Consider the following 20,465-nt stretch of genomic DNA (forward strand, 5'->3'; position numbering starts at 1 on the left):
GGCCCAAGATTTTCCAACTTGAAGGCCCTTTTGCTTCTGTGAGCATCACCCGAGAAGATTCGGCTGTGGAAACAAAGATATTAGGAAGCAGAGTGCAATAAACTGCTTATGATCAGAAAGACTAGGATGAAGCCTGTCCAGATATGTTGGAAGCAACACATAGAACAGAGGAGCCATGCAGGCTGCCTCAAATAGTTACTTGGCCTCTGGTTTGCAAATTGAATGCATCCCCCCCTCCTCTTGTTCTCACCCACCCTGAAGATTTGTGGGGAGCAGGTGCAGCAATAGAAGGGGCTTGGATGGCTTGCTCCAGAGGGAATTTCTTGCCTTGGTCTTTCAAAGGAAAGGGGCAAAGGGGTTATCTTTTTGTCTTTAGACTTCTTTGAATCTATCTGGAGGCCAAGAGGTGGATAACAGAACTGGTCACAAGGAGAAAAGGGCTTCCAAGGAAGTCAAGCTGGGAAGTGGACATCTAATTGCTTCTTTTCTGTGTCTGATTATGGAAGGAAAAGAAAGGGTAAGTTTGGGAGGTTTGCAAGGGCAATGCCTGAGGTACCCACATCATATAACCCTTCATCTGTACTTTGGTCTGGACTAGGGGCTGGAGAGGGTCACTTGGTTTCTGGCCTAGAGGAGACAGGCAGACCTGGATAACAATGGTCACACCACAGTGGTGTGTGAAGGGGATATGACTCATCTGGTTCTTGAGTCTGGCAACTATACTCACATCAAAAATTCCATCAGTCAGTAGACTTGGTGGTACATGCCTGTAATCCCAATGACTCAGGAGGCTGAGGAAGGAGAAACTTAAGTTCGAGGCCAGTCTCAGCAATTTAGCAAGGCCCTAAGTAACTTAGTGAGACCTTAACTCAATATGAAAAGTGAAAAGGGACAGGGCATATAGCTCTGTAGTAAAGTGCTTGAGTTTAATCCTAGTACAAAACAACAACAACAACAACATCACAAAACCCCCTAAAGACAATTCCACCTGTCAAAGACTATAGCCAGAGAGGGTAGCCTGGCAAACCAGGGGAACATCTCAGTGATGTAACCAAAGTTGGCTGCCTGTGGGGAGATGACAGCTCTCTGATGGCTGCACACCACTTGCCATAGACAGGTGAGGGTCTACTACACTGAAGGATTATGGATCTAGAGTTATTCCTTGCCCACCAGGTACCCTGCAGTGGGGAGCATGGAAATCCCAGAACTGCACTGCTGGTGGTCAGGGCTTCAGCTTCAGCCAAGGCTGTCAGTGTTCTTGCTGGATTCAGTGGGTTCCAGTCCAGGCAAACCACCTGCTAGACCCTGCAAAGCTCAGGGTAATTGGGGCTACCAGAGCTGATACCAGTCAGAGCTGCATGGGGGCTGCTTAGCACTCTGTGCTTGAGCAAGGTTGTTCTGAAAAACTTAGTGCACCTCTGTGCCCAGTGACTGGTGAACTCTAACTACCTTGGAAACTTTGGTGCTGGGTTGCATTTACTAACAAGAATCTGGGTAGGTTCAGGGGCACTGGGCCTTGATGTTCCTGCACTGATTACAGGAGAACTGTTGTTTTTGCTCTTGGCAAGTGCTTGGGGCACAAGTGATGGGCACCACAGTCTTTCCTTGCTGGCCTGAGGTGTGGCATGATCAGGTATAGCCCAGCTTGGAAGGAACAGGGCTGCATGGCCCAGGGATGGCACTGGCCTTCCTTATCCTTGTCAGCAATGAATCTCTGCAAAATCTTTGGGCTCTACCCTTCCCTATTCTTTTCTAATTGAAGGGATTTAGGACCAAGGCAGGAAACTGTCTTAGGACAGAGGAGTGAAGTCCAGGTCCGCAGTGAGAAGGGACATAAAGTTGAGGCCAGGCTTCCAGCATGAGTGTAGAGGAGGTGGTACCCAAGGTTAGCTTTGACCTGACAGCAGCAGGAGCTGCCCGTCTCTTCCCTCCAGCCCCTGCCACCAACATATATGCTCTGCTATGGTTGAATGTCTCCATCAAAACTCATGTGGAAATTTGATCCCCATTGGAAAGAATTAAGAGGGTAGAAAATTAATCTGTCCATGGTGTTTGGAGGTAGGACCTTTGGGAGGTATAATTAAGGTTAAGAGGTCATAATGATGGAGCCCTAATTCAATAGGACTGTGACTTTATAAGAAGAGGAGGAGACAGCTAAGCTAGGTGATCTGTCTTGTCATGAAATGTCCTGAGCTGCCATGGGACTCGGCAGAAAATCCCACCAGCAAGAAGGACCTTACCAGATGTGGCCATGGGATCTTGAACTTCCCAGCCTTCAGAACCATGAGCCAAATAAACCTTTATTTTTCATTAATTACTCAGCCTGTGCTATTTAGTTATAGCAACAGAAAAGGGACCTAGATATCTACCTACCTCTCCCTGCTGCTCCCCACTCAATCTCAGTCTCTCTTTCTCTCCAGTAATGCATAGGAATATTTTCCAGTAACAACAGGTCTTAGCAAAGCGTGCCACGGTGCCCCTCTGTGAGTATTTGGTGCAGATGTTTTCTGCTGCCTCCCCAGTCATGCTTTTTATCGACTGCAATGCCAGGGCCATGGATTATGATTCTGTGGTGAGAATCAATTTCATAGACGTCAATAAACTAAGAGGAGGATTAATTCAGACTCTGAGGCTGAGCATGACAGCTATTTTGGGTCAAGTCCACATTTCATTCCTGAATGGACTCTGGCTTACCCATCCTTCCCCAGTCTAGCTCCTCAGCTTTCATTCTGATTTCAGCACACTGTTTGGCCACGTGCCTACAAGAAGCCTTGGGCTAATTTCCAATCACAGGGGCTTTTTGCCCCCATGGCCTTACTGTTCACTATAAAAACAATATAGAAGACAATTTGGAAGCACATCATGCAGAATCATGCTCCTCTCATAGCAACAATTCTGTATGGTCTTCCCCTTCAATCTGGGCCCATATGTGCAATGGCAGGACCAGTACACTGTCTTTATGGTCTATTTATTCAATTAATGTTAGATGCATCTCCATGTGGCCTTTGAGTCTTCGAGAGCATCATTTCCAGTGGCTGCAGAATGTCGTGTCAAGTGGATAGACATGCATTATTTAATCATTTGCCTTCTGTGCACATTATTGCTGGAAGCCAGGTCATCTGACCTGATTTTGGCTCATAACGCACATTTGCCAGTCCCGGTGCAGGGAGGTACTAAAGTGGGGGCAGAAAGCAGATGCATTTATTCATGAAACATTTATTAACTGTCAGCTAAAGGCAAGACATCAAACCAGTGAGAGGATGGGGTTTGAGGGAGTAAGAGAATGTGGCCCTAGGTACCCAATTGCTTGAGAGTCTGACTGAGGCAAGGAGGAGCTGTCAGGGTTGCTGACTCCCAGGGAAGTTTATAATAGGCCTGGTTTTATGAAAATAAGTTCTCAGGTAATTGGGACTTATTTTTTAGACATTAGTTCATTCCCATTTATTTGTTACTGATGATAAAATAATAAAGTTTGTGGCTAAGTTACTTTAAAAATGAATAAGCAAAGATGCCAGGAACTGTTCCTATAATCACATCAATCACAGTTTAAAAAAAAAATCAGTGCCTTCTGATGTTTCTTGAGTGAGAGGGGAAGGTATGTGAAGTTGGAGCTGTCTTGCTGTGAATTATACCAAAAACCTGGAGATTTTTCCCACCTGTATTCTCAATCATGCTCCTGCATGGAACAGGAATAGGGAGCTTGAAAACCACTGTCTGATGTGAGAAGAATAACTGCTGTTTACAGAGCTCCTGCTGCAAGACAGACACTGTACCAGGCACTTTACTTAAGAAACATGATTTTTGTTTCAACAGTCTTTTATGGAGGTAATGTTTTCATTTTAAGAGGAGGTTGTGAATTAGAAAAGTTAAGTGACTTGCTAAAGGTTACTTAGCAACATCTCTTTTCCGAAGCCAGATAACTGCATAGGATTTCATGAAACCTTTTGCAAAGAATGGTCTCATGCACATTTGACTCTTAAAATAAAATGGTAACTGGATAGCAACCCAGACCTTGGAAAGTAAGAGAAATTATATGTAATAATTTTAGAAAGCTCTCAAAGTAATTTACTTTCCAATGAGAATATGTACTTAGAGCTGAAATTGATAAGAATATATGTTTCGAATTAGTACTTTAAGTTTATTTTTGCTCTTTTCAAAAGAGACTGTACTTTGTAGTTAGTTATAAAAGCCTTTAAATTAACATACCACATCAGTGGGCTAAAAACCTGATCTCATCCTCATTTTACTGGTAAATTAAAAACTTTAGGGTATTTACAGTCTTTCTGTTCTGCCCTGAGAAGTCAGGAGGCCAGCCCAGAAACCACTGACCCGCGCATCTCAGCAACAGGGTGGAGTCTGTCCCTTGAATTGGCAGCTGGATGTGTGCGTTGGGCAGAAGAAAACTTGAGTTCAGGGTGAACATTCCAAGTGGCAGGAGATTTTGGTCCCAGCTCTGAAAATTTGCCTTTGTTGCTTTTCTTGATTACTGCAATAACCTTAGTTCATATTCCCATAAGTCAGAGAGAGACATTGGTTTTATTTTTGGATGGCATAGAGTGGGCGATGATTTATTCTGATTCATTCGTGGGAACCTTCTTCTGCATCTGACTGGGGATGCCTAAGTGCTCTCATTACCACCCCTGGGGGCATCCCTGCCTCACACTCAACTCTATGCAGCACCCTCAGGTACTCAGAGGGCTATGAGCGCCGGCATGTCCACCATTCCTGTCCCACACTCCATGGGGTGATGTCCAGTCTACAAGCTGATGTATACCCCTGAAGTTCTACGATGAGTTTGGGGCCATAGATGAATTTGGGAGTCCTTCACATATAGAGAGGAGCTATGTCCCTGTAGAAGAATGGATGAGATCATCAGGGGCACAGGTAGAGAGGGAAAATGGGGGATCCCAATATGTCTTATCTTGGAACAATCACATTTGAGCTACCAGTGGAGGATGTGTGGATGGAAAAGGCCCAGTGGAGGCTGGGAAGCTGAGTGGAGAGAATGCAGTACCCTGGGGCAAAGAAACAGAGGGTTTCAGGCAGGGAGTAACTGAGGAGGCACCAAGAGGGCCGGCCAGGCTGTGCACTGTCTGGGACCCTCAGGGATTCCTTTCTGCTGCCCTTGTTTGTTATATTTTATCCATTCCCCATGAATATATTGTCTCAAAATTTTGGAAATTAGAAAACCCTGTTCTATGAGGATGAATCTTATTCCATCCTTTTTTAAAGTTTATTTTTAGTCAGAATATTATATGATCACTGAAGAACATTGGAAGAAAACGTGGAAACAAAAAATTTTAAATATCTAAATTTCAACCTTTCTAAACTCACCAGATGTGAAAATCTGGTATATTTTCTTTCAGTGGTTTAGGGTTTAAAAAATTGCAATTATAGTGTATATATAAATTTGTACTAAATTTAACATTTGTATCACAGGCATCATCTAGGGCGGTCTTTTAAAACATGGCAAACATCATTCAGATGGAAACCACGCTCAGTACCCACTTTTTAATTCAATCTTTATTAAATGACTTCTTTCTATTTTTATATGTTTTGGCTACTTGATGTCAGGTTCTGAGAGTAGTATGTAAATGTATGCCCACAACTGTCATTTGGCTAGCTTCTTGTATTTCTTGTAACAGATTTTGCCTCATGTATTTTGATGCTAAAGTACTGAGTGTACAAATGTTCAGAACAGTTATGCCTTCACAATTGCTCCTATGAATATAAAATTACCCTTTTTATCCTGTTCAACGCTGCTTATTGCCTTAAATTGTGCTTTGTCTGATATAGCCACTCACGCTTTTGCTTTTGATTGTGGTTACCTGGTAAAGCTTTGCCTAGCCTGGAGCCGTTTTATTTTAGGTAAGTCTCTTGTATTCATTCAATCTGGGAACCTTTGTCTTCTATCAAGGGAATGTTAAATGCTTACACTTATTGTCATAACTATTCTGGGTGGCCTCCTGCCATCATGTTTTATGTTTTCTGCATCTCCTTTCTTTTCTGACTTTTGAGCCATCTCTGATGATTTCCTCTTTTCTCTTCTGCAGTGATCTGGAAGGGAGACATCTTGTTTCTCACTCCACTGATCTGCTTTCTCTTGCCTCCAATGAATGTTTTTTTTTTTTTAAAGATTTAGTACATTTATTTCACAATTTTGGAACCAGAGATTGTCTGATGTGATAGGAGAAAGAAATTTAAATGTTCAATTAATCAGAAATATATTTGCCTTTACTGGCAAACAAAAAGAAATACATATAAATAAAACAATACTAAAATATTATATTTTCTCATGATTTACAGTAGAGGGGGTAGAGAGAGAAGAGGGGAGGGGAGGGGAGGGGAGGGGAGGGGGGATAGTAGAGAATAGGATAGACAGCAGAATACATCAGACACTAGAATGGCAATATGTAAATCAATGGAAGTGTAACTGATGTGATACAGCAATCTGTATACGGGGTAAAAATGGGAGTTCATAACCCACTTGAATCAAACTGTGAAATATGATATATCAAGAACTATGTAATGTTTTGAACGACCAACAATAAAAAAAGAAAAAAAGAAGAAAAAAAAATCCCTGTGGGTCTTGGATTTTGCCAGTCTTCAAAAGCATGTTCCAATGAATGTTTTAATTTGTCTCTGTGTTCGGTTTCTAAGCAGCTCTGCTTATCTCAGCCTGCCCTTCTCATCTCCTTTGGTGGAGGCGACATCCTCAACATCCTGGCAGAATGGTTTAAAGGCCTTCTGTTGATTTTTCTTTGTTTGCTAATTCCCGGAAGGGAATCCTGTGTGCCTGGAGCAGGAGAGTGGTAGGTCATTCCTGGGGGCTGCCTCAGTGCTTCCTGAGAGTGAAGGGACCATCTAGGCCCTAACCAGAGGGTGAATGTGTTTGTCAAGGCAGGAGGTGTCCTCATCACTACCTATGTATGGAAACTTCTCTGCTGGTCCTTCATTATGAAAGGTAGCTTGAGCATATCTGCTCCTAGCTGGCAGAGATGAGCCCTTTGCAGAGACAGGGTCCAAGGGCTGAAGGACCACAGTGAAGATGTAGGGAGCCTGAGAGGGCTCCGGTCCAGACAGGTGGTTCAAGGTATATCATCTCAGGTGTGCAATTTCCAGGTATCTTAAAAGATCCTTTTAAAGACTTGTAAATGGGCTTTCAGTGAGGGCTTTTTTCAGTACCTTCTTTTGTCTACTAAGGGTACAGCTCTAATATATTGTATATTAAAACTCTTTACAGTGCAATTAGCAACTTTAAATGGTTTGTTTAAACACTCTGGTGTATGTGTGTGTGTGCATATGGATAGATATGTACACATATATGTATATGTATTTTTAAATAAGATGGTTGTTCCTCTGATTCCCCTAACATAGAGGTGGCACTTCAGTGCCCACAGATGGGGTGAGGGTGTTGGGGCTGGCAAAGGCGGGGTGTGGGCTGGCTATGGGGGATAGCCTGCTCCAGAGTGAAGGCCCTTGTCTTCTAGGGGTCTGGGAAACAGGGATGGGACTTTCTTGCCATAGCAATCCTCCAAGGTTTTCCTAAGAGTGGCCTCAGAGACAAGTCAGAGATCAGAAGACTTTCTGGTGAGAAGTGGGTAGGATAGTACATGCAGTAGTTAGTGGTATGGTAGGGCCAGCCTGGCTTCTGGGGGGCAGTGAAGCCAAATATCACTTCAGGAGAGCTAGCCATTTCCACCAGACACCAGAGGCTGATGCCTCACAAATACTTCTGGGACCAGAACCTTGGCTGGGATCCTTTGAAATATTTCAGCCAGAATTAAGAGGTAGCATCACCAGGGTCTAGACAAGCAGGTGCCAAGGAAGCCTTAGGGCTTGGACAAAGCCAGGTCTTGTCCCTGGAGATCAAAGTCATCATTCTAACTTCTGTGCTGCTCCAGCCCACATGATCAAGATGACCACTGCCAAGCCCTCGGAGGACTAGATTAGGAAACAGGTCCAGAGATGTAGGCGATATGCCCACTCAACAGAACAATCCAAATTTCTTGCGGCGATATGCCCACTCAACAGAACAATCCAAATTTCTTGCAGCAAGTGCCAATGTGTTTCCCCTACACACATATAGTTTATATGTATGTTGATATAACTCTCTAAAGTAGGTGTTAACACCTGGACCCAATACACATAAGTGTGTGTGTGTCTTTGTGTCTGTGTGTGTGTGTTTGAATTCCCATCAGCAGAATTAGTCGCTCCTCTGTGCTCCCAACGCTCTCTGCCCATCCCTCCATTAGACTACTTCTTGCACAGTAATTATCTGTCTCTGTCCTCCTTTCAGGGCTGAGTATCTGCAGGCAGAAATGCAATTCTGTGCTTTGTACACGGTAGGTACACAATGGATTTTGTTAAATGAATGTTGATTCATTCTCCACTCACTATATATAGGCAACTATGTACTATAGTTCTTTTATGATGGAAATGCTGGTTACTCTGATTTGATCATTAAAAATTATAAACATGTATTAAATGATCATACTGTACTCCATAAATATGTAAATATTTAAGTCAATTAAAATAAATAAAAATAAGTAAATTTTTTAAAAATATTTTTATTAGTTGTTGATGAACCTTTATTTTATTTACTTATTTATATGTGGTGCTGAGAATCAAATCCAGTGTCTCACACATGCTAGGCAAGCACTCTACCACTCAGCCACAACCCCAGCCCCAAATAAGTAAATTTTAAAAAGTCAATTTAAAATTTTGTCCTTCTAAAGGTTAAGAATGGAAACACTGTATTCTTTTCAGCATACCATACTTTGGGAGGAAGCCTGGTTGTTTAGGTCACACTCTTCATGGTGCCCCTGGTGGCAGCATGTTCTAATTGCAGGCAAAGTGTCTCAAGAGCCTATCTCTTGCCTCCTTTGCCTTTAAGCTGCTACCCCAGGCTCCACAGCTGTGTCTGCTCAGATCTGATGTGAGATAAGATATGTAGTATTTTTAAGTTTCCAATTTGTCTCGCCTGTTGAGCTATATTATTCCAGAGGTATAAGGAAGCACTTAGAAGGCATCATCATGAGATGGCTGTGTTCATTTGCACATTTCCTATACTGTACTCCTCGTTCTGTTTTAGAATTAACTCCATGAGGACAGGGATTTATCTCTTCACTTCCATGTCTCAAATGCATGGCATAGGGCATATCACAGACTAGGAGCCAGGTTTGTCCACAGATATGAGCACTTGCTGAGCACCTACTGTGTACCAGGCCCTGTGCTGGAGGCTGATCCCTGGAGGCTGTTTCCTGTACAGGAACCTTTAAGAATTGGCATGTCAGAACATTGGGATCAGAACAGTCAGGCAAAGGGGGCCTGGCTGATGAAGTCACTCTGAAATTACCACACAGCCCTATTTTCTGACACTCAGCCATTCAAAACATCTGGCCTTTAATTATTTTTCTGATTTCCCAGCTTGGTTTTGTTCTTCAGAAGTGACTATTTGGCCCTGTCACATTTAGCCTGTGTAGACACATGTTAATTGTTACTAGGGTCAAAGGTCGAATGAGCCTTTATCATTCTAGTACCCAGGGTTTGTCATTTCTTATTAGTGACATGTTTCTAGACATAGGAACTTAGCCCTGGATAACTTGGCAAAATCTTTGTTTCCTTGCCCACCCTGTATTTATTCTAGAACTGTGGAGGGTGCCTGGAATCCTAGCATGACTTTTCAAAGAGAACACAATGAGACACCATGATCTCTTTCATCTTCTATCATCTTGCACATCAAAACTCCTCTTTTACTCATCAAGGGACTCTCTTATAGCTGTGAAAGTTACCTCCCCACTGCCTCGCATCCTCCACAGAACTGCAGGTGCCTCTTGGAAGAACTGCCGATCTCACCCTTTTCCCTTCCTGCCTTTGTTTTCCATTGTTATTAGAAGCGTAGCCATGGAGAGAAATCTGGTGCAGATTGTGACTGCAGTCTTTAGAAAAGATAGATTTTCCTTCAAACCAGCTTATGGAGGATGGGGTTTGGTTTCCAGCCCCTGCTGCCTATTGAGAAATAAACAGAATGAATTTAAGATGGCAAGACCAGAAAAATATTTTGTAAAACAAGCTCTCTGCATGGGAGGGGCCACTGACTGGGGGGTGGTGCATCTAGAAAAGGCATGGGATTTGTAATAACCTGGACTCAAGTTCTCACAGCAGCCACTCTGGGTGGCAGCCACTTGGGGGTGTCACTGGGGTATCACAAACCCATGACAAAACTACCTGTCTTCTAGAGCACAGGGAAAGGGCCAGAGGCCAGGAAGCAAATCTTTTGCCTTCTCCCTTGCAGAGAAGGCCTCTTCTAAGCTTTGTGCTTGGATTTGGGCACCGCAGCTGTTCTTGGCATCTGTGCTTCCTGGCAGCCTCTGCAACCTGCCACTTGACACAGGCAGCAGTCCTTGCAGCAGGCTGCCCATCCTTCTCCTGCCTGCAGCTTTGTGAAGACCAAATGAAAGAAAATGCCATGCAAATTCTTTGAAAAGTAAAGAGCCCTAGTAGGGATGCTGGACTGTGGCACCGTCTGGCCATGCCCTGCACAAGCTCCAGCTTAGTGAGCATGCTCGACACTGCAATAAAATGCCCACCTGCAGTGAGATGCCCCACACTGGTGATTTCAGGTTTCACATCCCTTTCTTTGCCAATGAACATGTTTGGTTCTCTAACACTTGTTAGTCTGACATTCAAGGCTTTCCAAACATCTATTTCCTGCAGAAACTCCTCTCCATTTCATTGCCTCCAGAACACACCATTGGCATTCCTGCCCCTGCTCATTTCCTCATGGCTTTTCCCTATCTTCTCTTCCCACTCTGTTCACCCCTGAGAGCTTTTCCATATTGTATCCACCCCAAAGACTAAGCAGAGGGCCAGGTGCGGTGGCTTACACCTGTAATCCTGAGGAGGCTGAGGCAAGAGGCTCATGAGTTTAAAGCCAGCCTCAGCAACTAACCACAATTATCTCTTTCTCCTTCAAATAGTTCCTGGGTTCTTGCTGACCTTCAACCACAGAGGCAGTGATGACAGTAGCTAAAAGTAATCTCTGCAGTCAGATTCTGGTGGGGTCCCAGTGTTACTGGGACCTTGAGCAAGTTTCTCAAAGCCATTACTTTCCTTGGCTATAAAACAGGGATAATAATGGTTATTTTTTATACATATAAAGTGCCAAGCACAATGCTTGACCCACTGTAACTACTCAATAAATGGTATTATCCCAAACATTTGCTTATACATTGACAACCCAGAGAAGTTAGTTTTGTTGCCCCAAGAGGCTCATAAAGCTTAAAGTACTTCCCTGAAGCCACGTATTTGGTGGTAAAAATGAGATTCAGATTCAGGACTGACTAGGCTCCATAGCTTTCCTACTGCCATGGCCAACCCACTTTAAACCAAGCTTCCTTTGGTTAATCCAGCTTTTGCTCTTTGGCCCATTCTGCACATGGACACTTCTACTCTCCCTTGCTATACCCTGGAGTTCTCCAGGGCAAAGATTCTCAAAATATTGCCACCCCAGCTATATATTCTTCAGCATTTGTTGAGTGAACAAAAAAGATTAGGAAAATATGCATGTCAAGACTGGACTATCTCCCCAAAACTTAGCACTGGCACTTGGTCCCTGGAAACCAGGGCCTCTCAACAGAACTGGAGTGAGCCCACCTCCAGGGTCCTCTCCACCTCCCACCCATCATATGTTGATTCAAGAAATCTGATGTATTGGTGTCCTGCTAAAGCACTTCCCACACTTCCTATGGAACTGAGTATTTTCTCTGTAATTTAACATGCTCTGTTAGCATAAATCTTCACTGAGTTTAACTTGTATTTCTTTGGTCCCAAAGTCAAACTTGTGGAAGGAGAGAAACAATGAGCAGTGAATGGACTCATGGCTGCCCTGGGAGGCAAAAGAACATGATTCTAGAGCTCCACTCTCCATGTTTGTCCTTTGTTTAAAAAATAAAGCTGTATGTAAAATGCTCTAAACACCAAGGTCAGTGTCAGAACTTCAGGAGAAATGAGATGGAGAATAGTACCCATTTTGCTGTTTGCCTCATCATTCCAGAAAAAGAACCCCACACGTGTAAACTGGATAGAGAAGAACATAAAAAAAATTGTGTAGTGTGTGCTCAAAGCTGCAGAAACCCTACATTTTGCTGTAGACACTCTTAGTTGGGTGAAACGCCTTTCAGCCCCTCAGGGATCAAGTGGGGATGGGGAATAAAGCAGCAGAATTATAGAAAAGGCTCTGGAGATTCTGAACAGAAAATTCTCTACTATAGAACAGAGAGTTCTTTATTAGGAGCACCCAAAGTTCCACTTAGTAATAGCTACCATTTGTTGAATGCCTACTATGTATCAGGTATTTTGTTTGCATTATCTAGTTTCCTCCTTACTGCAGTTTTTAAGAGAGTTGGTATGATTTCCATCATATATAGAAGAGGAAACTGAGAACCAGTGTTTTGACCAAAGCTAATGGGAATGGCAGAACAGCTTGACCTTCGGTATGTCTGACTCCTGTCCCCAGAGGATAACTGTGTCATTCCTCTGAGGAACCCTGGAGTCCAAGAGACTTAAGCTCTTGAGTCATCTGGTACAAATACCCTCTAATCATCCTCTTCCTCAACCCATTAGCAGAAGGCAAGACCTATGCATAATGCAGTTAGCTAATTTGTTTATTCATTGTATGCTTATGTGAATGGCTTGAAAGTTTTCCTCAGCATCAATATCTGCCAGAAAATAGAGGCCACATCACAATAACTCATGACTTATACTTAGCAAGTGTTTTCAATCATGTTTTAACTAGCAGTAAATTTTTTGTTTAATTTATTTGAAAATTGCCTGCTTGTTCTCCTTCCCATTGCCCTGTCTTTTAAGAGTCTATAAACTTATTTTATTAACAACAGTTAATATTATGTAAATGTTAACTGTGGGCCAGTTACTGTTCTAAGTAATTTAACTCATAACCTAGGACCTAGGTAGGCTGTTATCATCCTCATTTTATAGATGAGGAAATGAAAGTTTAAGGTCACACAGCCCAAATGGTAGAGCCAGGATTCAATCTCAGACCAATGGATTATAGAATCTACTTTGCTAAATGCATCAGTTTTTTAAGCAAAATTTCCTCCAAAATGGAAAAATTTAGGATAGCACTGTCCAGTAGAAGTATGAGATGTGGCTATAAAAGCAAGCCACATATACAATTATATTCATATGTGTATATGACTCTATGTATATGTATGTATGTGTGTGTGTGTGTGTGTGTGTGTATGGTGGTGTTGGGGATTGAACCAATAGCTATGCTAGGCAAGTACTCTACTACTGAGCTGCACCCAAACCTCATATAAACTTGAAACCACATTAAAGAAGTTAAAAAAAATGTGGAATTAATTTTAAAAATGAATTTTATTTAACTCAATATATACAAAATATTATTATTCAACCTGGTCACATTTCAAGTGCTCAATAGTCAACTAGCAGCTACCATATTAGACAACGGATAAAGATAGGCTTTCTACTTTTCCTATTTTATCATTTGTTTCTCTTTCAACTTTAAATCTGGCTGTTGCATTAGAATTGGATTTAAAAAAGGCTATGTTAATGGAAATGTGCCCTTTGGATAATTTGATGAACAGACCAGCAGTTTAGAATGGTAGAAAGAACATACGTTAGATATTATAAAACTTTGGTTCTAAGAGCCATCTTTGCAACTAACTAGGGTTGTGGCGGAGCAACCCTCAATTCCTTCAGCCTCCTTCATTACAATATAAGAGATGATGGTTTCTGATTCTTTTTTTTTAAATAATATTTATTTTTTAGTTTTCGGCGGACACAACATCTTTCTTTGTATGTGGTGCTGAGGATCGAACCCGGGCCGCACACATGCCAGGCAAGTGCGCTACCTCTTGAGCCATATCCCCAAGTTTATGATTCTTAAGATTCTTTTTTTAAAAACTCTGCTTATAGCAGAGTATAGTTTCCAAGGGTCTGCATCTTTTCCCTTCTCAATCTGCTCAATATTTCTATATGATAGGGCCTATGCCAAGTTGGGATTATATTTTCTGAGCCCACCTCTGTGCCTGGCACATCTAAGGCACAGGGATAACTGTTGAATTAATGTAATTCCAGTCCTCTTATAAGGGACCCATGATCTTCCCAGTTATTGTCAGAATAACTACAGCAGCCTTAGCAACTGCATGCATTTCTGCTTCCTTACTTATATTGGATGAAGTATTGATAATCTAAGTTTTATGAAGGGTTATATCCAGGATTAAATTTTTTTTCTGCTCCTGTTAGCAAAGAAGAGGTGCTCAGCCCTAGGCATGGCTGCCTAGAGACCCTCACAAATGGCCTCCCTCTTATTACATGCTGTTCTGATGCTGAGGAGAGTTAATTAATGACTCTAAATAAGAAAACAATCAAATCTGTCTCTGGTCATATGAGTCAGAGCAGACCCAGATGGGGAGCTGGGTCCTTGGCCTCCAAGTGCCCTAGGGAAATGCAATAGCTGTCTTTGAGCCTTGCGTCAGAGCTCTGCAAAGTCCCAGCCTGGAAGGAAAAGGAAATCACTCAAAATGAAGTGAAGATCCAGTTTGATGTGAGGCATTTTCTTAAGAGGCCAGGCTGCCTATCTGAGTATTGTACAGACCAAAGTCCAGGGAGAAGAGAAAGAACACTATTTTATTCCTCTTACCCCCATTGGATACCCAAACCTATAGTTACTAAATGGGGAATTCTCAAGCACAAGCCCCTGTGTATGTGGCAAGACTGGAGCAGTTGGAATTGCCATCCTAGGAGGACCAGAGGACACATGGCATGAAGTTCACCAAGCCCCAACCTGCCCACCTTCAGGAGTCTTGCAGCCATGTATGAAGGTAGAACATTGGCTGTGACAACATGACGACAGGAATGTGATCTTTCCGTGAGTTTTGCTGGGCCCACAGAAGTGAAAACTTCATTTGGGTGTCAGAAGCTTTGCTGTGAAAATCTGAGATTGGAAATAGGTGGAAGGAGTCTTCTAACAAAATCCAGGTGTCCTTAGCTTTGGAACAGGATGCTATAAAATAAAGATAAGACCTATTTCTTTGGTTCTACATGCACTCTTTGGCAAAAATAACAGCCTCCTCATGGAATTTTTTCCTCCTTACTTTCTTTTTTTTCCCCTCCTTACTTTCTTAAAAAGGAAAAAATAAAGACAGAAAGGAAAAAGAAAGGAAGGAAGGAAGGAAGACCAAAACCATTTTGTTGCCATCTGGGTTTGGCTTACTGTGAAATTTTTCCACTCTAGAAAGAAAATGCTGTGTTACTGGCCATGAGGGTCATAACATTGTCCTTTTTCTCTTCTTTGGTAACAACGTTCAGGTAACAAACCTTTTTATGAGGATAAGACGTAAAGAATGGCAATATCCTTGCTGAACTTGAAAGGACTCTGTGATTTATGTCTGAATCCTAGTTGGTTTCTAATTCCATTTCTCTAAAATTTGGTTAGAACCTTATATAAGACAGTCCAATATTTCAATTTTTCTTCCTTAATAGCAGCAGGGAGTAAATGTGGTAAGGAAGGGATTCCAGAGTTTAAGAGATTCTGGATGGAACCTAAACTCTGCCCTTCTGTGTGACCTTGGGTGGGCCCTTTTTCTCCAAAAGTTTTGTTTCCTCATCTTGAAAGTGGGAATAACACCACCACCTACCTCATAGAACTGTGAGGATTAAATACATTCTTGCATGTGAAGAGCCTGACTCAGAAAATGTTTCCTCTTATTATTAGCTTGTAATTCTTTAAATAGAGATTGCCGATGGGTTCATTCAAAGTGATGCGGTTAAAGCCTCTACAGCTGTTTCCTCCTATTCAGTTCTGTGATCAATTATAGGGAAATCCTCCCAAAGGCCATTGCCCCAGCTCTTGCTTCAGTTCCATGCCCTATAATCCCTTCTTCCCACTGGGCTGACTGAGGCCAGTGCTCCAGAACCTTGGACAGCTCCACTTCTTAGCAATTCTGTGATCTGCCTGTGGGAGAGGAGCAGGAGCAGGAAGAACCTGGGGAACTTCCCCAGAAAGGCTGCTTTAATGCCATAATTTAGGAATCCCAGGGGCTGCAGTCTCACTCCCAGCATGCATGCTGACATTTAGATGCATGCGGACACTGGCATGCATGTTCAAATTCTTCAACATGACCAGCCCTCCTGGAAATTTCTATGGGGCCTCTTCTCAGAAAGCCATAACTCCACCATAAGATTTACTGAACTGTAGAGTCCTTTTTTTCTTTCCTGTGAACTTCAAGAATTTTTTGAGCCCAAAAAGAACAGAAACACCACCCACATCTTCCTGTATCTGCTGATATTTAATTTGTTTTACAAGGATTAAACATTCTTGATTAACCTTAAATGAAAGTAATAATGTATGAGCATGAGGAAATGTTTTACAAGACAAAGATTCAGGGATGAATTAAAAGAAACATAAAATAATGTTACTGCCTGTAGGTGATGTTAAGCACCATTCTCTAATCAGGATAAGCAGGTGGTTCAATTTATGAGGTAATTTAGCTTTTCATTCTCCAATGCAGAACACAACACACTATATGCAGTCACCTTCCAAACAGGCGAGGAAGAAATTAAGTCCTATTTTTACTTTATGATACTGAGTCACGTAGTTCAATGCAAATCACATGGATGCCAAAGTAAGAACAATGCCAGGTATTTAAATACATCCTTTTCTTTGAGGAGCTCTAACGATTTTGTGACAGCATGAAATCCCTTCAGAGTGACTCTAGGAGAAGAGACACTTGTCACCAGGTGGGCATTTAGGACTAAGCATGTTTTATCCACCACCCCCCACTCCTATCATTATCTCTGGAAAAGCCAGTGTTTGCAAGCTTTCTGCATTTAGTAATAGCCTCCAAATGTATGCATTTTCTAGGCCATATCATATTGAAGAAAAGAATACTTGTCTTTGAAAAATATGTTATTGAATAATTTAATGAGGAAGAGAAGAGGATATAAGAGAAACAGGAAAAGATAGGAAGGGAACAGTAAAGATAGAAGAGAGACCAGGAAGATGTCTAAATCTTCCTGAACTTGATAAATGTTTTCCATGCATTGTCCTCATGAATGAATTTGATGCCCATCCTCAACTGAACAGAAACACAAAGGCCTTCAGGTCCTCTTTAAACATTCCCAAAGGAGTGAAGACACCAGCAGTTCCACTGCTTGAACTCTCTTGAAGGAACTGCAGACAAGAACACCAACTCAGGACTCCAAAGGTAGACAGGGAGCCCCCAAGTAGAAAGGTTTGTGGTTTGACTTAACAATGCCCACCCCTATTCTGCGATTCTACATAAGGCAGAGAATTGGTTGTCAAATTGTTCCTTGGTTTGACTTTCTCCCAGCAGAGGTCGCTGTGGATACTAGCAGTGGACATTTGTGGGGACTAGACCCCACAGGCTGGTATTCCCCTGCTGAGTACCTGCTCTTCCAGTGGTCACAGTCTAGCTTTTCATTCTATGGGAAGAAAACTTCTCAAAGACACAAAACATTTTTGCCATAAAAGTACCATGAAATTGGAGTCAATTGCTAGGGATGGGCAGGAATGGGAAGGTTGTGTTATCTTCCAAGGGTATTACCTTGTAATGGAATCTCTGTAATGGAAGCCCTGGTGTCCTCTCTGTCAATGTACCTGGCACTTCTGACACTTCACCCATAACTGACCAGCAACCCTAGCCCTGTATTCCTTCCAGACATGAAGGCCAAAGTGAAAAAATTTGCCTTGCCACACATCTTGCACCCACCTCATAAGGGACTCTGTTGATGAGCAACCCCCTGCAAAAATAAAACAAAACTTTACTTGGCAGCCCTGGGGAGTAGTGGAGCAGAACTCTGGTCCTCAGGGCAGCCCATCACAGCAGGATAAAATGAACGGCAGGGTACTGGTGAGGATGTAAGGGTCAGCCCTGAGGCTCTAAAAAGGCTAGAGAGAATTTCACATTCTTGTGAAGTCCCACTTACTGGACCATACCCAGGTTTGCAAGATAGTTCCAAGGAAGCCTGAAGCTGCCTCCACCCTGAAGGCATCCCCTCAGACACTAGGTCATTACTTGAGAGTTCAGAGGTTGACTAACCTGCACTTTGACATCCAAGCCTAACAGTAAGTGGCTCTTCTCTCTCCCCCACCTCACCTCCGCCCCTCTCTATTCCTCTCTCTCTTTCTTCTCTGCCAGGTTCAGTCTCACCATGACAAACACATGAACACAGCTCTGACCCACATTATCACCAATGCAAACTAATTCCCCCTCCTTCTCTCTCTCCCCCAGAACCAGATTTGGCCTAATATGGCTATGGTGGGGACAGTCAGAATACCTCTCCAGACTCTGACCCACTCATGTCCCCTGCACCCCATGTCTCTCTGTAAGGTGGAGCCCCTACATGTCCCTGTCCTCGTGCTCACAAGTCCTGGCCCTGTGCATACAGTATCTTGGGGTCCCGGCCGGCAGGGGGTCGCAGGGGTGGGAAAGAGAAGGGTGTAAGGCAAGTGCCTTGTCCCGGAGCAGCCGCCTCCTCCCTCGGGATTTTCCATCCCTGCTCGAGCGCGCTTTGTCTCTCTCCTGGCTCCTGGCACGTTTCCGCGGAAGCAACCAGCGCCGCGCCCGAGCCCTCCCCCTCCCCGCACTCAGCCGCGCCCCTCGCCCAACCAGTCGCGCACGCCTGCCAGTGCGGCCACGGCGGCTTTGTCCTCCCATGGATGCCTGGGCAGTGCGCGAAAGCCAGGCACCCAGGAGTGGCCGCTGGGCGCCCGGGAAGCAGATACCCTCCGCCGGATCTGGGGCGCGCCCCACGCGGAATGGAGCAGCTCTAGAGAATCCTCCGGCGCGGGGGACATCCGCCTGAAGCTCCGGGTTGCCTGAGAGGGGACCCGCCCCGTCCTGCCCCACACATGCCCATCTGGGGTTGGCTACCCGCCTGAGGTCCCCGGGGCGTGGCGGAGTAGGGAGGGTCGTCTTGATTCACTGAGCCCGGGACCTGGATCCAGGTGGAGAGGGCCTGGGAGGGAAGAGCCAGGTAGGGAGGGGTTCCTCAAATCCTCTTACTTCTCCCTATCCACCTCTCACACCCAGGCCACTCTGTCAGACCTTAGGAGCGGCCGGGCACGCAAGACCCTGAGCATCTGTCAATGCTCTCCTTTAAGGGCCACTTGGAGCAAGGTGGGGAGGGGTCTCTGGGCATTTCCCCCCTCACATCTCAACAACCTCCCTGCCTCCCCCATCAAAAGAAAAAACCCTAGGAGAGTAGAAATGGTAGGGGGGAAGAGTCCTTGGTCTATCCACATCCTCAATCTCCCTCTTCACAAAACCCTAGGCTGCAGGGGGAGGGCGTGGGAAGGGTCTCCCTTACAGCTTGCACCCCAGGAGGGTCTAAACTGAGGGGAGGAGTCCCGCGGTCTCATTCATCACAACCAACCCCTTTGTAACCTCGAGCTGCTGGGTTGCTGTGGGGAAGGATCCCCTGCCTCTGAACCTCTCATCCCAGAGCACTCCCACCCAGCCTCAATAATCCAAGCAGCCTCGACTTCAGGCACAGGGGGAGGGAGACTCCAAGCCTTCCACGCTCTCCCAGGAGAGATGGGGGGAGGGTCCCCAAGCCCTCGCTCCTCACACTTAAGAAACCCCTCCACCATGAAACAAAAACTAACCCAAGCTGCTGCGACCTTAGGCGCCCTGCCACGGGGTCAGTCAGCTGCTATCCAGGACGGAGGATCTTAAGAGCGGCGCTACACATCCCATCAACTCCCAAGGCCCCCCTCACGCATCAGTGCATCCCCCCTCCAATAAAACAAAAGCGCATCTTGCAGCACAAACCTCAGGCAGCAGGCAGGAGAGCGATTAGCGCGCGGAAGCGTACCCGGAGCCCACCGGCTCCTCACCGCTCCGGTTTCCCGGCCGCGGATCTCGCGGCGGCTGCGGCAGCTGCGGTGGCAGAGACCGCGGCTCTGGCGTCCGGAGCCTCCCTCGGACTCAGCACCTGGAGCGGCGAACAGCTCCGCGCCTCATTCCTCTGACCCCGCCTTCCCCGCGCCGCCGTAGCCAATGGCGGCAAAGGCCCCGCCTAGGAGGCTGCCCATTGGGGGGGGTCACTGTCCCCCGGTTCCTCTGGCCCCGCCCGTAGGTGCCTGGGTCCCTTGGTCAAGACCACATTCCCCAGAGACCGCCGGAGTTTTCGCTTGGCCTTCTGGAACTTGTAGTACCCTAATGACGCGGAATGGGCTTATACCGCGGGCAGGCAAACGGAGATGGACTGCATTTCCCAGACTGCATCGAAGAAACCGTGACGCGAAGGGGGGCGGGAGGACTGTTTCCATAGCAAAAATGGCCAGTGGGGGGATGCCTGGCGAAGAAATGGGGTCGGCCCCGCGACCCTCAAAAAATCGTGTGTGACCTCGGACAGCTTCTTAAGCTGTTTTATTATCTTTTTAAAAATTCTTA

General features: G+C 44.6%; 1 protein-coding gene across 1 annotated transcript in view; it reads right to left on the reverse strand.

The window, feature by feature from the left end:
* SMPD3 (sphingomyelin phosphodiesterase 3) overlaps positions 1-19,988 on the reverse strand; it is an 83,113-nt gene extending 63,125 nt beyond the window's left edge. Inside the window, exon 1 of the mRNA XM_081275493.1 lies at positions 19,842-19,988. The gene's annotated coding sequence lies outside the window, so the exon portion shown is untranslated. The remainder of the gene's footprint in view (positions 1-19,841) is intronic.
* Positions 19,989-20,465: the final 477 nt, after the last annotated feature.

This window comes from Spermophilus citellus (genome assembly GCF_964194105.1).
Source record: "Spermophilus citellus genome assembly, chromosome: 18".
Lineage (NCBI taxonomy): Eukaryota > Metazoa > Chordata > Mammalia > Rodentia > Sciuridae > Spermophilus > Spermophilus citellus.